We start from the raw sequence: 14,007 nt of genomic DNA on the forward strand, positions 1-14,007 counted from the left end.
CTGTAATTTCTTGAATCCTTCTGTTTGGAAAAATAAAAAATAAAAAACTTAGTGTACAAACCATAGAAACTTTTCCATGCCACTACCTATGTTTTATCTTTGAAAACAAATTGAAACAACTTCTTTTTCTATAAAAACTCAAATAATTTTGACATAATGATGATTGGAGATAGTTAGCAGCTCCATGCCATCGTGATCCAGCAGGTACAGAAAGTGAATGGATGTAAAAACAAATGAATGTTTCACATCAGCCAGAGTTTATTGTTGAAGGCTGACATTTAGCTCTGTTCAGTAAGCACACCACGTTGGACTAAAACATGACCAGCTCTGCAAGAAAGCATCCATCTTTACACATTCTTGATGACTGACTTTGTGTTTGCTACAAATGTCATTTTGATTTGTTCTGTTTGACGAATAAACATTTAAAAGTGTAAAGTTCACAGAAGAATGCTTCTTATTGAAGTCAGATCTGTTCCAAAACCAACTCCTATATCTTCTAACAGTTTATATTCTGGGTTTTGTTTAGTGGTTTTTGCTTTTATTACTACAGTCAGTTTTGATTGCCTTATTTTGAAGGAAGGGAATCTCTAAGATTTTAGGTTCACCTTCAGTCAGCATTTTGTACTGCCCTGTTGCTGAAAAGTGCTCTATAAATAAATTTGACTTTGACTTTGACTTTGACTTCAGTCTGCTCCATGTGGCTTTAAGCTAGTTTTTATTGAAGTCACGACACCCACAGCTAAAAGCAATGGTTAGACTGTGGAACACACAGAGGTGAGGGGCAAAGGCTGAAAGATGAGATGGAAAATAAAAAAACAAAAGATCTTAAGAGAAACACATGAGTGATGATAATTAACTGTTCTAAACATACAAAATGGTTTAGAAATGATTAAAGTAGACTTGAGGGACAAAATGCAGAGTTGCTGTTATCAGTGGTTTCTATTTTTATGGTATGCAGAGTTGGCATTCAGCATTAAGTTCTCGTCTGTATTTAGACTCTATTTCTAATTTTGCTCATGTTTAAGAGGGCTTCATTTATCTCAGATAATAAATTGAGGTTCACTTTCATATTATATGCTTCGAGATGGATTTTTTTTCTTTCAGAACAACATTAATTCTTCCAAATGTGAAAAGAAAAAGTTACAATAATTATATTCCAGCTGTGTCACAAATGAGGACACTTCTTTTGTCTAAGTGTTTCAGTGGCTCAGAAGTGATTTAGAGCCAGACCTCCTACACTACTGTCTGATTTATTAACAGAGGAAACAACGGAATAACCATTGGCTCATTCATCTGTTTGCTACACATTTAAACTCACAAAATGCATACATACATACATACACACTTAACCTCCACACAGGTGTTCAGGCTTACCAACACACTACACACACATGCAAACACCCATCCATCATTCTGACCATCAGTTGCTGCTCAGACCCACAAACACACCTTCTAACAGACCGTTGATGCAAAAGCTCCACTACTTAGGCTGTGTTTTCTCAAGATAATAATGGATGACTTCATTAGATTTAAGTAGCGAGGTCGGCTATTTTTCACACCCTCACTAGGCAGAAAGTGGGACAGGCTTCCCAAAGAAAAAAAACAACAACCTTTCAGCACAGTCATCATTTCACATAATTAACATGAGAGTTTACACTCTGACTGTTCCTCTCTCTTCTGTCTAAACAGGCTAAAATGTCTAAACCATTTGTAATCACACATTTTCAATAAACAAAAAGTGTTTTAAACACATGTGGGAAAAAACTGAATGGAATTATGGACAAACAGGAATATGGTATGAGGTGTTAATGTATTATCAGATCCAGTATCAATTTTATTTATTCAGCACTTTTAAAAACAAAAACCAAAAAAATCAGGCACACATTATTTTTTATTTAGACGAACGATAAAATAGTATCACAACCTGATAATAAATTGATGTCAGAAATACTGTTTGTACACATTTCACAGTAACAGATTTTTTATGAATAGATTTATAAAAAATAATAAAAACATGAACTTGCCCGTGAGTACTGTTGTAATGTGCCTGTGTGTGTGTGTGTGTGCATGTGTGTATGTATTCCAGCTGTCATTTAACCCATCCATCCTCAGGTTGCACATCCACTCTGCTTCTCACAGACCGCTGCACATTCCTGCACCTTCCCAGGGTCCCGGGGACCCGGGTGCATGACTGCAGGGGGATGGGGTTTGGTAAGTCTGTGGTGAGATGAGAGCTGACGGAGGAAGATGGGCAAGGGCAAAGATACAAAGAGAACTTTAAGACAACCAGGTTTTTAGAACTGTGTAATAATATTTGCACATTAATAAATCTTCACAGAAAGGTTCTCAACATTGATAAATAAAAAGTTGTCTCTTATTTCTAAATTATATTAGGAAGTAAAATATACACAAAAACATACACATACACTAGTCACTTTCTGATTCTTGGATGGTAGTTATCCAGGTTTTGGATCATGTATTTTCTAGACTGAAAAAACAGATGAAAGAAATAAAATGTGTCATTTGTCCAAGACTGTCATTATGGTATATTCAAGACATTACAAAACAATAGCATTTATAAACAAAGAAATAACATCAGCTAAACACACATAGTAAACTTTCTGGGTGTATTTTCTATCAGTGGTTCTGCCTGTTGTAAAGGGGTTAATGTCATGCAGATATCTTTATCATATGGTTAAAACGTGTCACTGCAAAAACTGACCCATGTGGATGTCTCTTTGGGATGTAGCGTACAGTCTTGCCAAAGACAGGAAACCATAGAAAGAGTTTATTTTAAAGTTATGTCTTTGCCTCTCGGAATGAAAATGTTGAAGAAATACACGTGCTGCAGGCTTTTCCCAAATGACACGACTGTACAGTGAAAAATCTAACAAGTTTTGGACCAGATTTAGCTCCCATTATGCTGTCATGAGCAGATGTTGATGAAGCCAGATGTGGCTCAGAACCTTTTATGTGGAGTTTTTAAACCACAACAAGTTGAAAAAAGTTGTCAGGGTCCAAATAGTTTGATACTCTTTGAAATAGTCTGATTATTCGCATTTCAGCAGCTTGATTCACGTTTTATTTTGACTTATTTCAGTAATAAGTTACAGACAAGAAGTGACATTACACTTAGTCTCCTAATTTTGCAGATGAATCATATGATGGAAACACTCAGTCACCAGAGAAAAACATTGAGTTAACACTTTTGGAAATGTTTGATACGTGCTATTTTAACATTTGTGCTCATTTGTGATCTTTTTGTAACCCTAAACAAGCAGAAAGAAATAAAAAAGTGGTCTCACAGGAAGCTCACACCAGACTAGAGGCATTTTTCCAAGAGAAAAAAAATGTAATAAAAACAATCATGTCACAAGGAAGTCAGAGTGAAGGTCCTGAAAGATCCCAACGTCATCCCTCCAATAAAATACTGCAGCCTGATAAGGAATGTGCCTGAAAATAGATTTAAGATTCAACATATTTGTGGTTCCAAGAAAAAAGCAAGTTTTACTCTAGACAGTAATCTGAACAAATTTATATGACATATAAACCACCTTATTTCTGGTTTTACTTTTCAATTTGTGACATTTGGCAAGTTTGACCACTTAGTGTCTGAAAAAACAATGAAGAGTAAAAGAAAGCAATTTAACAAAATGTGTGCCCCTATAGCTGCAAAGCAATCCGATCTTTCCAAAAAGCATTTAATAATGTGATATTGCTTGGCGATGATGTCAACATAAATGCATCTACAGACTGAAGTTCTACCCTTCGTCTCTCAGTAAAACAATCTGAATAATTTCAAACTTTTAACGTCAGTTTCAGGATGAGCTCGTCTCACTTGTATAGAGTGTGACTCCAGGAAAAGTGATAACAAAGTCAAGACATAACAAAGACGAGTCAAACTTTATCAGCTTTGAACAGTAAAACTAAAACAGTTGAAGTATATTTCAAAATGATTTCAAATCTGACATCTAACGTTTAGTTTTAAACAAAAACGAGACCAAGGACCAAAAGTTTTGACATTATGTGGCTGAAATAAGAGTCAAACACAAAAAAGGTTACCAAACATGGTCAAAATAAATTTGGAGACAAAAAGAAGTACTTGATGTATCTCAACTCCGAGCTGAGGATGGTTTCACTGTTTTTATAATCACACATGAAGTCCCTATCTGGATGTGTGATGGGGCCAATCCTGACTTTTATTAACCTTTACCTTTTTCTTATACTAACCCTCTAAAATTCTGTTACTTACTTTATAAAAGCAAGCTTTTGGTAACTCAAAAAAGTCATCACAAAGTGGTCATGTAAACACCTATATACCCCTTTAACATGAGGACTCTACACACACACACACACACGGAGTGCTGATTACCCATGTCTAAACCTAACATGCTCAATGAGGGTCGCCTGCAGGTACAAGTAATTGTTTCCACATTTTCTGAAGATGTGTGTTGGTGTGTGTGTGTAAGAGTGTTTTGACAAAATGTCAAAAGTGCAATGGGTATTACTTAACAATAGAAGCCACTAAATAACAAAATACATTTTATCCTTTTACTTTAATTTCTTTGGTTTTGTATCTTCTCTTTCCCTTTTTGTCTCATTCTTCTTTCTTTGAATTTTATCTTCAATCTCAGTTATTTTTAAATAACTTTCCCACAGAAGAGAAAATATTTGAGCAAACTGAATTTTCTAACATAAAAGGTTTTGCCACTGGTACAACCTTCTTCTGTCCTGCCTTTCCCTTTGTGTACAGGTAAATACACATGCTTTATGTTTTTTATACATCATTTTAAAAAAATATGTCACAGGTACTATATTCAATTTACTAAACATGACTCAGGGTGTAATCAAACCTGAAGACTTCAGCTGTGTTCATCTCACGCCATGCTTCACCTGTTGAGCTGCACTGAACTGCGTCACTTAGGGAATCATATTTGACATGACCCAGACTTTTTTCTGTTTAACTGTGACCTGTAGGGCTTGTGGATACACACGTGTCAAAACAGCATTTATCACCTCTGAAACTGTTGTTATTCCCCAAGCACCATCCTCCTTTCCTTTCAGTCCTCCTTCCTGCCTTCATCTGCTTTCTGTTTCCTCAAGGATTCCTTTTGTCTTCTTCTTACCTTCTTAACTGTTTTTACTATCTGCAATGACTTGACTTGCATCTCTTGCTTAACTTATTATTTAAGCATCAAAAGGGTTTTCTTTCTTATAAAGTCCTTTGCTAAACTTTTATTGGGTCACACAGAATCTTCAAATTATTATTTCAGTGCATCAACAGGCGTTTCAAAGCTAATATGACGTAAAAACGAAGCTCGTTTTCAAACGTGATTAGTGAAAAATCCAAAAGCCAAATATTATTCATGAAAAAGAAATATTGTTTGAGCATGTTTTATCCATCCTATTATCCCCTCCTGCTGTTCTTCTATTTAACTCCTGCCCCATATCTTCCCCATAGATTCCCAACAGTTTCCTTCCTTTCTCTTTATTTTTCCCTTTTAACAGCACCTTATGTTTCATAGACTCAGTCCTCCACAGTTTTGTCTCACTGTCCGTTCCCTGTGCTCCTTGTCTGCTGCGGAAAAGATGGATGATAGGATGATAAATCAGAAGAAGTGAAGCCGTTTGGAGGAAGATGTGGAAGGTCGGAGCGCCGGGTAGCCTATTTGTACGACTCCCACAGGGAGGTGCAGGTTCTACATTTCATCACAAGCAATTCATCTCCCCAAATTCATCTGGGTCTTTTTTATGTCTCATACTCTTTCTTTTTCCTCTTCCTTTTTTTCAGCTCCTTCTTTTAGATCTTATTGAAACAAATGAACTAAGATTTTGTAATATACAGTCATTTAGTCAAAGAAAAGTAGGACAAAAAAATCTATTCATGGAAACAAATAAAATATTTATTACAAAACCACAACCGATACCTATACCGGTTTAAAAAAAAAGCAAGTTATTTCAATAAATTTTAATAAATTAGATTTTCTTATAGCTGAAATTTCTAAATATCAGAATGGGTTTAAAACATTGGCAATTTGCTAAGCTTTAATAAGGTCTGTTTAATAACTTAACCAGAAAGATAAACTAGTATTTTTAAAAGGAAAGATTGTAATGAAAATCAAATCTTTAGTCAAGACAAGACAAGACAGACAACACAAAACCATTTTAGCCAATAAAATCTGCCTTGTTTTTGTCACTATGGCTCTTGCATAAAGAACAAAAAAATGCAGGCAATACTCTAAAAGCAGAGTGGAAGAAAAATAAATCTGTTAATAAAACAGGCAGTAAAACTGCAGGTGGTCTAAAGCATAAATAAAAACTTGAATGGGAATAAAACAATGGGACTTGACATAAGGTAGATTTACAGATGAGTTTCTGACGAACACTGAAGACCAACGACTCTTTATTCAGGAGAAATGACCAGACTCAGAGGAGGTGAGACAATCAGAAACTATAACCAGAACTGACTCTGAGAGGAAACCACAAAACAGGACAAAACAAACAAGCAAATAAAAACAACAATGTCAAAATAACTACTATAAAATGTTTGAAATCCAACAACATAAGGAGCAGCAATGGTTTCACAAGTCTTTCATAAGCCTCCTGAGGTGTTAAAAGGCTAAAACAATGTGGCTCAAAAATCCCACAAAGCAGCTTTTAAACCCATTAAACTGCCCACAGGACAGACCAACATATCCAGAAAAAGATGATCATGTTTTAGAAAGTGTGACTGATGCTAAAATGATCTGACATTCCCTTATTAATCCCCCCCCTTCTTTCACAACCTGACTCATTTGAAGGGTCAGAGCAGAATGTGGAGCTGCTGATGGTCTGATTGGAAGTGAGAATGTGGGTCTGGAGTGTGTTTCACAGCCTCAAGGTACAAGAGAAAGTCCCGTATTTTCATTTACGTGTGAGGAAAGAAAAAAGCCAGCACAGGTTTATTATTGTGTGTAGGACAGGGATGGAAGGTTCACAGTGTCTCTTTGTTTCTGTGTAAATTCCAAACCCAACAGAGTTCACTGGACTTATAAAAAGAACAGTGAGATTCTTCTGCTTCTCTCATACACAAATAAACAATTTGGGAGGTTGATGCCCTTCTCCGGAGTTCTGTATACATAAATGCTGGTAGAAGCTTAAAGGCAAATACCAGCTACATTCAGAAAGCCTCATACCGGCTTTGAAATTTGTCACACCCAGAACTTTAGGACTTTAGGACAAACTCATTTAGCCTCTCGGACCATGACAAGGCTCTCTTCCAAAACCACAAAAGCCAGAGGGAGGGGGAAATATGTAATGTCATTAAGATGTTTGACCAGGAGCTGCTTTGTGGATACTAAACGCAGACTGACTGTGTGGGAAATGATTGCAGCTGATCAAACAGCAGAGTGATCCTCAGAAAGGTCTGGTAACTAAAAAAAAAGCATATTCAATTCGTGTTACTATTCATTTCATCCAATCAGATGAAGTAAAAAACAAACAATAAAATAAACAGAATATATTAAAAACTGGAGTTTAAAATATTCCATGTCAAACTTGAGAAATTGTGATTTTTATAAAACTGAATGAAGTTGTTTTTATTTGTTTTTATAAATCAGCTTAATTTGGCTGTGTAATCCATAGTTGATATTTAATTGTCTTCTTTTAATCCTAGTTCCAAGAAGTAAATAAAAGCTCTAAAAAATACATTTTATTCAGTCCATATAACCCACATCTGGTTTCTGCCTTGAGTATGTGCAGGTGGACTTAAAAAGTCACATGCATTGTTAACATGACAGAAAATAATCATAATGTTTGGCCTGATTGACTGAGTCATGCATCCAGTATGCATGCTTTAATCTGTTAACATGGCAGGGAAAATATGAAATTTATGACCTTCCACACAGACAGTGCACACAGCTGGTGTGATGTTGGGATCAGGTAGTGTGAAAACACTCAGAAATAAACCAGTCTTCACTATTCATCCAACTGAAACCATCCAACTTCTGGTAACATAAATTTTTTATTCATTATTATTATTATTATTAAGTTCACAACATTAATAAACAAGCAAGAAATTGCACCAGAAGTCGGAATTAAGAAGAATTTCAGAAATCTGTACTGACGTCAGTTCTCAGCAGTTGCTCTGTCAGTCTAAAGGTAGGTCTTATCTGGCTTTCCCTTCAGAGTGGGGCCATGGGAATTCTCACTGTGACAACAGGCTTCCTGCTGAGCGAACTGAATCACAGAGTACTGTTTCAGCTAAAGCTTGTGTGTGCATTAGCATGCGTGTATCATCCACGTTCAATCACACACACACACACACTCGAGTCTGGCCTGGATCATTTTTAACATGCATTCTTGCTGTGATCTGTGTATCAGTCACAGGTTTGAACAAGAATTCAGGACGAGAATCAGTATGGACCTTTGAAGCTACTGTGATATTTAATCTTCATTACATGCAGAGGACCTGGGAGTGTGTGTTTGTGTGTGTGAGCTTGACTGATTGCCTCTTCAGCAGAGAGATTTGTCACCCAGCAGGCGAGAGCATGGTTAAAATACACAAACACACACCAGACAAAAGAAGGGTTTAGCTGTGAAAGGGGTGAGAGAGTGAAGAGTGTGTGTGTGTGTTGCAGGTTATAGATGGCACCCACTCTGAAGAGGAGTGATTGTGTTTGTAACATGACAGGAAAGGTTGAGTGTCTGAACTGAAAGTGTAAACGTGTGGGAATCCTCCACATTTATCTGTATATGAGTGTATAATGTGTCTCAGTGTGGGCTAAACACTTGCTGACACACAGAAAACATTTGTTTCATTTGAGAAAATACCAAGGTTTTAATCTTAAATTTAGGATATGTATTGTAAGTTTGTAAAACGGCTATTAAAAATAAAATCAGACAATTTATCGATGGACAATGTTATATAGAGATAGAAGATATAGAAATTCTACAACATCTTTCATGTTAATAACATTATAATAATCTAATATATTAATTTCACTCTCAGAGGATGTGTTGGCGACAACTCTCAGCTACTACCACATCACATTTTAGCTCAGCATCTGTAAAACTGGCTGAGTTAGATAGATTATTGGGTTGGCTCATGTCAACTAGCTGTGGCAGCCTTTTTGAACTGAATTGACTCCAAAAGGTAATCAGTTGTAGATGCACATCCAAAGATTACTTTCTGCAAGTTTCATTTTGGCAAAAATGAAGACAGCTGGTTTAGAGTGACACCTCTGATTATCCTTCCTTTAAATGTTGGGATTACCCTGCTGACCGCAAAGTGAAGACACTTCGGTCCCNCCACACACACACACACACACACACACACACACACACACACACCTACATACACACACATTCAGGCATGTGATGTCAGGAGGATTGTAAGAGATTTGAGCCAACCTGTGATTTGACACCAAAGTCCGTCCAGTATAAACTCTTTAAATCATCTCATGATCTCATTGTCTTGTGTTTAAATACACAATCACAGAGACTTGACCACAAAAAGAGTAAAAACAGTGCAAAGGCCAGCCTTGGTTTTATCATCACTTGAGCTGACCAAAGGAATTTTATACCAGAGGCAGGCAGCTGACACGAGAAGGTTTAGAAAGGAAGAGCCGAAGAAGAGGAGAGAAGGTCAAGGCTGAACATGGATAAATAAGAGAATGAAAATGTGTGTTGTGGAGGTTAATTTCTTTATAGTTTTACTTGGTGATGCATTGCAGAACGCCATGAAAAAAGTGTAGCAGGGGTGATTCACAGTAAATGAGGAAAATGAAGTTAGAGGACCCTCTGAGTCTTAAAACCTTTGAGTTTTGTATTAAAACTGAGTTAAAAGCTAGTTTGTTAAAAAAGCAAAGCATTACTCAAATGCAAGCTTTATCCAAACTTACTGACATATTGTCCATATTTCAATCTAGCTTTGTTGCTCAAGCACACAAAGAAAAATAAAACAACTGTAAACCAAACAGCAAGTTACAGATCAAGGTCCAGTTTTTATCAAGCCAAAGAAAGCCTATAATTTTCTGTAAGTCATCTGGGCCAGTTTAGACTTGTAAAATAGCTGGCTGGTAAATACTGGACACAATGTCCACAGAATATCACTGTGAATCTCCCCCTACTGGTCTACACCATTTATTCGACTGAAAATAAACCTTTTTTTCACTCCTTTTTCGTAAACGTTTTCATTTTTTTCTTTTTCTTGTTTCCACCTCTAATTTAATGCATTCTCAGATCTTACCAGTCTCTAATCATGTGCCCATTAAATAAAAAAAGGTATGTAGCTGTTGTTAGAGAAGTAAATTAAAGATGCAGCAAAGCAGAAAATCAAGATCAGAAGCTCCATCTAAGATAATTCTGTTCTCTAGAACTGGAAACCAGCTACACTGCATCCAGTGCAGCAAAAATAAGACATAACAACTGCAGAAAAACACTGTGTGTTCTTTAACCTAAATATTAGTGACACACATTATCATTTTATTTCCAGGAGAGAGTCAAAAGGCAGACACATCAGTAAATACCATTTAATCACTAATGACAGTCTCTGATCTGCACTATAAGAACTTTTATATATATATAAAATACTTTTCTAATGTAAATTTGGCCAAATAATTCATACATGTGTGCGGCTGGTTGGGAGAAAGCTGGAAAGATTTTAGAGGACAAAAGGCGCTCAGCTGAGAGGGGAACAGATGGAAACAGCAAGAGGACAAGAAGAGCTGGGGTGGAATGAAAGAAAAGGAAAAGAAAAAGGAAAGCAGAGGACAGAAAAAAGTGGGACGCTTTCCTGGGGGCCTCATGTCATGCGATTTTCAATATTTACCTCCTTGGAGACCAAGAAGCCTCCTTTAGTATTTTCATTCTACTTTTAATCCATTTTACTCCTTTGCTTTTGTCTCGCAGGCTTTCCCCCCCATTCTTTTCACTGTACATCCTCTTCCTCTATTTCTTTTTTCATCCAAAGCATTCCTTCCCCCACCCTTTTCACTTTCTTTTGTCAGAAAAAACTACTCCAGCTTGATCCTGACCCACAGTAGGGGAGTCATTACAGAGAGTTTTGAGGTAAACTTTGTAAATCAGTTTGTTTCACTGCCTTTAATTTGTGTCTAAAACCAGTCCTGGGAGTGGGTTCTCTGTTCTATATTTAAAGCCAATTCCCTGGAGTATTCTCCTGCAGTGATTAATGAGGAAGGTGCTTCTTCAGAGCCGCTCTTTAGGCTTGTTACCAAATCTTCCTGCTGTATCAATTGTCCACTTCTGCTTTTGTTCCATCATCTAATTCCTCAGTCTCTGAGGGCCTGCACCCCGCCTGTCTCCTGAAATTGGATGGTCTTCTTCGTTTTGACTACGTCCAACATTTCTGCTGTTTTCCTCCCTCTATTATTTTTTGTCCTCGCTGATATTTGCTGCCCTCCAGATAGCTCTGCAGCTAAAGTAGCTGTGCTGAAGGAACAGTATTTTTAGAAGTAACACCTAGTTTATTTTGGAAAGTGCTTTCTCTGAGATAGTTTAGGTCAATCCACATTCACTAGTTTCAGACAGAGACCTGTGTTTTCAGTTTGGTTAGTGTGAACAAGAACTGTACTATTAAAACAAAGGAACTGCTGCACAGTTAGGGAATCTTCTTTCCCTGTTAAAAAACATTTTTAAAGTTTGGTATGCTGTTCTCCTCCTGCTCCTATTTTCTTTTGTCTTTGCTGATAAGGGCTTTAGTACAGCTAAACCTATATATGAGCCACTGACAAATCATATAGTGCCTATAGGGCCTATTGCAGATGTTTTCGTTCCTTCATAGCACTATTGCAGATTGTTCCTGAGTGAATTACTCGCAGTTCCTTATGTTGCAATATTAAGCTCAGGTTTCCAAAAAAATTCCTGACATCTGTTAAAATAAATATAGCTTTGAGTGAAGCAATCAATCAATAAAAAAAGTTAACATTTTGTATAAAGTCATAAGCATAAACTCATATAAAAAACAGCAATAGTTTAATGTTGATTGAGATTGAGTTTGTGTGCAGCAGTTTGATTAAATCGGTCAACTGGTTTGTCACTAAACTTAGTTAAGACAACATATATCATCATAATTTAGAAAGTCAGAAAGTAAGCTCAGAATGAAACACGATAAAACAAAAACATGACACTAAATTATCCTGTTGCTAACCTTATTAGCTGATGGTAATCAGTCAGAGCACGTTTTGTGTTTACAACTTTCAACAAAGACTGGGAAACCTGCACTTTTATGCATTATAAATATCAAACTGTATGCTGATTAGCTGAAAACTTCACCTTGGCTAAGCAGAGATGGTTTAACATGAGGTTACCAGGCAACTAATAAATAATCAAGGAGGTAACAGTTAAAAAAAAAATTGCACCACATGAACGGTTTTTACAAAGCTACAATGTGATGCCTTCATTTTGGTTTTTCAAGGAGGATTATTCTACTGAACATCACCCAGCGAGCTTTAGAGGCGGTGGCAAAGAATAAATGGAATTTTTGTTGGTTCTGTCTGTAGATAATCTATTTTTCTGCTCAGATGAATTCCTGCAAAGTTCTCAGATCAAATCTGCAGGGTGAGACTGAGCCGAGCTGCTGCTCTTTTTTCCTTTTTCATTTTCCACAAAACAGGATTTCTAAAACCTTTGTTATAAAAGAAAAAAGTGTTAAATCATACTTCTGAAATGATGTGTTCTCCAGATATGCACATTCACAGTGGTAAAAAATAGTATTTTTATTTAAAATAGTATTTGATGCTTTTTTTTTTTTTTCATAAACGAAAGATTTCCTCAAAGACCACCAACAGTTTACTAAACAGGTAAAATACAGCAATCCTTATGAAGTGAACAGATTCTTGGTAAACTTACTGGGCAAGTTTTTTTCTTTTTTCTTTTTGGCTGCTATCCAATTTTCGAGCCAGTAAGGTAATCCTTTAAAATTGAAAAAGTATCCTTTTCTTTCTTCAAGGGGTTTAAAAGGATAATCCTTTAAAAGTGGTCCAGCTCTTGTTCTCATTCTTTTCATCCACACAGTTTCAGAGGTGGACTGAAATCTGCTTTTAGTTTGCTGCTTATTTTCATTTGACCGATGTTAGGGGATCTGAGAGCAGCTTTAGATGATGGCGCACAAGTGGCTGAGTGAATAGATCTATTTAAAAGAAAAGGAACACACAAGGACAAAATGAACAAAAAGACACAAACACAAGGCAGGTGAAAGAAGGAGAATTGAGGGAGATTGTTAAAGATTTTATGGAAATATTTCACAAGTGATGGGAAACGATAGGAAAGAAGTGAAAGAATCATAAAAGGGGAAAAAATGTTGCCATAAAAAGAAAAACAAAAGCAAACATATGTGAACCAACAAACTAACATACCAAAGCTCACAGGATATTAGGCTGGTGGTCAGCAGGAGGAGAGGGATTTTTATGGAGAGCTAAAGTGAATAAACAGGACGTGCACACGCACACCCACACACACCCACACACACCCTTACAAGCCGTAGGAAACTGAATCTCCCAGTAGGAGCCGGAGTGGTTTTAACCTTTGACTTGGCGACCTCGTCTTAGTTACTTCACAGACAGCTAAGTAACTGAAAAACCATCAGATACTTGTGGTAAAGTTGTAGCAGGGGAGTGATTAGATGTTGTTAAGTCATCTGTCTGAATGAAGTGATGTAGTAGTAAACTTTTCACGGTGAATGCATGGCTTGTTGTGATGTATTTGTTTATATTATGACTCTTTTGGAACTAATGAGGGTTCTGCATAAACTCATTCATTTAGGTTATGCTCAGTGTGCTGAGCAAACTCTGGTCAGTCATGTTGTGATTTAGATAAAAGTTCTTCATTATATGTGAAGCACATGTTGTAGAAGTAGATGAACTAGATGCCAAAAGGAGAACATCAATCAGAATAAGTAATTGAAATGAGTTCAATGTAGAATATGACTTTAAGTACTATTCACATTGAATGTTTAGGGCTCTACAACTTATTTATCAATGTAAAACTTAAATATGCAAATTAATGTCT

This window comes from Kryptolebias marmoratus, linkage group LG8 (genome assembly GCF_001649575.2).
Source record: "Kryptolebias marmoratus isolate JLee-2015 linkage group LG8, ASM164957v2, whole genome shotgun sequence".
In the NCBI taxonomy this organism is placed as follows: Eukaryota; Metazoa; Chordata; class Actinopteri; order Cyprinodontiformes; family Rivulidae; genus Kryptolebias; species Kryptolebias marmoratus.